Source organism: Octopus bimaculoides, chromosome 2 (assembly GCF_046866305.1).
Source record: "Octopus bimaculoides isolate indiv1 chromosome 2, ASM4686630v1, whole genome shotgun sequence".
Taxonomy (NCBI): Eukaryota; Metazoa; Mollusca; class Cephalopoda; order Octopoda; family Octopodidae; genus Octopus; species Octopus bimaculoides.
Genome location: NC_142929.1, coordinates 191,872,441 through 191,877,440, shown reverse-complemented (window position 1 = coordinate 191,877,440; position 5,000 = coordinate 191,872,441). Strand labels below are relative to the sequence as shown.

The 5,000-nt window shown below is 37.4% G+C and overlaps 1 protein-coding gene across 5 annotated transcripts in view; it reads right to left on the bottom strand.

The window, feature by feature from the left end:
- The window catches only part of LOC128247091 (uncharacterized), a 477,753-nt gene that overhangs the window by 54,601 nt on the left and 418,152 nt on the right, over positions 1 to 5,000 (bottom strand). The window lies entirely within an intron of this gene.

The following is a 5,000-nucleotide window of genomic DNA, read 5'->3' as shown; positions in this document are numbered from 1 at the left end:
TACATACATATATGTATGTGTATATATATATATATATATATATATATATATATATATATCGAACAACATGCCTAGGACATCTCAGTGTGTCTAGCAGGACATCTACTATTTATGGATGTGCATAATGCGACAGAAACTGCACAGAATGATGCAACAGTTAGATTCACAAAATCCCACCCATAAAAGAGGGTTGCAGGACGAGTCCAAACGATCGTCGAACTGAATATAGAATAGGCGAAATCTATGTTACGTTTTCTTTATCAATTAGTATTTATCTATTATCTGTCTATCTGTCTATAGCTCTCTGTGTGTGTGTGTGTGTGTGTGTTTGTGTGTGTGTGTGTGTGTGTGTGTGTGTGTGTATGTGTGTTTGTGTGTGCGTGTGTGTGTGCGTGTGTGTATGTGTGTGTGTACGTGTGTGCGTTTGCATTCATACATACACACTTAAATACATAAAACCCTCAAGGCTCTGACATCAACTGGAAACTTCCACAGAAATAGGGATGTCGTCAGGGTCTACCCAAGAAGAGATGTAAGAGGTTGGGGACCGAGACCAGTTCAGACAGCCTTCTTCGAATGTCGCATAGTGTTGGAACTGAGCTACTCGGGAAGCACTCTCTTCCTGATGACCTCCCATAGAACCCCAGAATTAGCTCGAATACTCCGGAAGGTGTTCGAAAAATAAGAGGTGTTACCTTAGTTCACTGGTAGTGAACCCCTGGCACCGTTGTACATCTCTAGCGTTAGAAGCTGTGCAAAGACAATGATAATAATATTACTTTTGTTTCTTTATTGCCTACAGGGGGCTAAACATAGAGAGGACAAACAAAAGCATTAAGTCGATTACATCGACTCCAGTGCGTAATTAGTACTTATTTAATCGACCCCGAAGGGATAAAAGGTAAAGTCGATATTGGTGGAATTTGAACTCAGAACATAACGGCAGACGAAATACCGTTAAGGATTTCGCCCGGTGGGCTAACGTTTCTGCCAGCTCACCGCTTTCATAATAGTAGTAATAATAATAATAAAGATAACAATAATAATAATAATAACAACAGCAACAACAACAACAACAACAACAGCTCTAGCAGCAAACGCAACACTATTGGCCAAGAGGGAAATATTTTCCTGAAGATCTCGTTTCAACTTGATATTTCGTAAAAAGCTTTTTTTCTACCCCAAAACCTTTCAGGTAGGAGTGACGCACAGGTGTTAATGTTGACGGCACAAGCGAACCAGGGTGCCGATTTACGAGCGGTATAGATCAAAGGGTGTGCTGTTGTGTGGACTTGGTGACCAGGAAATCTAACAGCAGTCTTGCAGGTGCCAATGGTGAAACACCTTACCTGGAATTAACTTAATGGTATTTCCCTCTTTTATTTCTCAGCAAACCAAAGTCGCAGTAGGGTGCATTTAACTGCTTCTTCAACGTCCACATCGACGCCATCGTCGGTGTCGTCGTCGTCGTCGTCATCGTCATCAATATGACCATCATCATCATCATCTTCATCATCTTCGTAGACGGCGTCATCATCGTCTAATTTTTTTTCTTTCTTTCTTTCTTACTATGTCGTGGCTACTGTTAATGGCTGATCAAGGATTGCACTCACGCTCACACACAGACACACACACACAGATACACGCACATATTATCGTGCACAATACAACCACATCAGCCACACGCACCCACATACAGAGAGAGAGAGAGAGAGAGAGAGAGAAAGAGAGAGATGCATATGGTGCAATACGCAGTAACAAACCTACACAAAACCACACACACACATGCTCATTAAAACACTCTAACACACATCACCAATTCTACAATGCAAAATGCAATTTATATATATGCACACACACACACACACACACACACATACACACAAACACATACAGACACACACACATTCTTTTATTCTTTTATTTGTTTCAGTCACTTTGACTGCGGTCATGCTAGAACGAACACCAGCTTTAGTCGAACGAATCGATCCCAGGACTTATTCTTTGTAAGCCTAGTACTTATTCTATCGGGCTTTGGTCGGCTTGAGGCTGCAGTGGAAGACATTCGCTCAAGCTTCCACGCAGTGAAACCGAACCTGGAACTATATCCTGCGCCTATATATGAGTATAGTTTAAACAAAATGATCTAAGACAAATAATAGATAGTGACCAACGCCATGCGTTTGAGCATCGTACACAAACACGCGTAGACATGCCTAAATATATATTTACATATACATGCGTAGGTATGTGTGGATTGATGTATATGTGTCTGTAGGTACATCTGTATGTATATGTGTGTACATACATCCACACACAGGCCCTATACAGCTGTGTGTCTATGTATACATGTCCTAACTAGTATGCATGTTGTCAGATGTGTGCACACACTCATACACAATCATGGCAAATGGCAAGGTTAATACTTCAATCATGTCTGTATCAAACCCCACATAGACCAAACATGTATGTGTGTGTATGTGTATGTGTTTGTGTGAGCGTATGTGTGTGTGTGTAAGTACATATATGTATACACTTGAAGTATAGAGAAATAGATATATATATACTCATATATATACATACATACTGATACATATATATATATATATATATATATATATATATATATATATATATATATATATATATATATATATGTATATATATATATATATATATATATATATATATATATATATATATATATGTATGTATATATATGTATATATGTGTGTGTGTGTGTGTGTGTGTGTGTGTGTGTGTGTGTGTGTGTGTGTGTGTGTTTATACATACATAAAACACTGAGTGCGTGCGGGAGCCAGGTAAACCTGTCTTCAAATGAACACCTGTCTGCTAATGCATTTTTTGCGCGTGGGCGTCTGTTTGCTGGGCAATTCATAAATTTTCGAACTGGCTGAGACTGCCTCCAACCACCCCCACACACCTACAAACCGGAATATATAGACACCACTTCTGTATTGCTTTCTTGCCTTCTGTCTCTAACTCACACCTCGCTACCAATCGTAGTCATACATATGTGTGTGTGTGCATGCGTGTGTGTGAGTGTGTGTGTGTGTGTGTGTGTGTATTTTGATAATACATAAAGGAAAAATAAAACTCAAAGATGACCAGCGCGCGCGCACGGCCACGTACACGTGATAGCACACACAGACACATATAAATATATCCGCATATATATGTAATGCTTCCTTTTTAAAATCACCCAATAGCTCCGATGGAGTTATAGGATGATTAGCAAGCACTCAGTTATAAGTGCATTGCATTTTATAGCGGAAACAGCTGCAGGCTACTGAAGTGCATGACCTCATTTCATATTCCCTTGCCATTTTAACTTCTTATTACCGCTCTGTACTCGACTGACGCTCTTTTCTCTAGCATATGAGTATTGAGTTCCTTCACCAACGGATTTGTATCGTTATTACCAAAGTGAAATAACAGTGTGTGTGTATATATATATATATATATATATATATATATATTTAATCGGCAAAAGAATGCACACCGGCTCAAGAGGCGAGTCATTCGTGACATTTGTTTGATAAGTGTCATGAACGAAACTCTCGGCTCATGAGACACTTTGTAAATTCTGGCATTTGAAAATACAGAATTACACACACACATACACACATGTATGAATGTATACCGATGTAAGGTATATACATACATACATACATACATACATACATACATACATACATAAAAACACGATATAAAGTGATACATTATTTGCACCATGTGGAAAATATTACAACAATATAATCCAAATGGTATCGGTATTATGTTTACAATTCACCCAAGACTAGGCTCCCGTGCAATGCGTCTCCTACAAAGGTCGAGATCACATCACATAAGAACATTGCGACACAATTTCTTCGCTGCAAATGGTCCTGCACTTTTCAATGTTACCCTAAAAGAAATTAAAGTAGAAAAAGACCCCACCTACATCTGGATACGTCTCACCCAACAACAACTCTCTGCTTGAGTGGTCCATAGTGTCCCGAAATAACTAATTAAAGGACTTTTCCAGGTGGTACTATTGAGTTAGTCATGGCCTGGGCCGATAATGGCTGAAACCAATCTAAGTTATCATATATATAATATGAGGCATTTAGTCGGTTGTCACAATAAAACTCAGAGTTTCGGATGTCGGGGCGGAATTCTGCTCCGGCATCTCGTCAGTTATTAAGACAAACAAAAATGCTATGAAAATGACCGTTAAATAAAGCGGTGTGCGTGCGCGCATGTGTATGAATGTACATGCGTGCATAAACGGATTCTATGAGCGTGGGTTTACCTTCTTCGAGTATTTTTACTTTCTCCCTATTCGGGTAATTTCCCTTTATTTAACAGTCATTCTCATAACTCTTTTGTTTGTCTTAATAACGGTCATCTTCATTGTAATTTCCCTTTGTTTAACGCTCATTTTCATAGCATTTTTGTTTCTCTTAATAACTGACGAGATGCTAGAGCAGAATTCCGCCCCGACATCCGAAACTCTGAGTTTTATTATGGCAATCGACTGTCACATATATTATAGATAAATTCCTCTATTCACATAATATCGAGGTCTCATACATTCTTTTGTTTGTTGTCATATTATTATTATTATTATTTATATATATATATATATATATATATATATATATATATATATATATATATATATATATATATAATATAATATAATATAGGATAAATTCTTTATAAGAATTTATCAAGTAGTCAGCGTGAAAAAAACCTCATAATGTAAAAAATAATGAAAAAAATTTCGTAATGAAAAAAATTCATCATTTTTTCATAAATATAAATAATTTTATATAAATGGCATTAACTGTGTAGTAATGCCTCACGCTTCGAGGGACTAAATAAGTAAAAAACTACCAAAAGATAAGCAACATATTTACTCGCTTTCAGTAAATATGTTGCTTATCTTTTGGTAGTTTTTGACTTATTTAGTCCCTCGAAGCGTGAGGCATTAC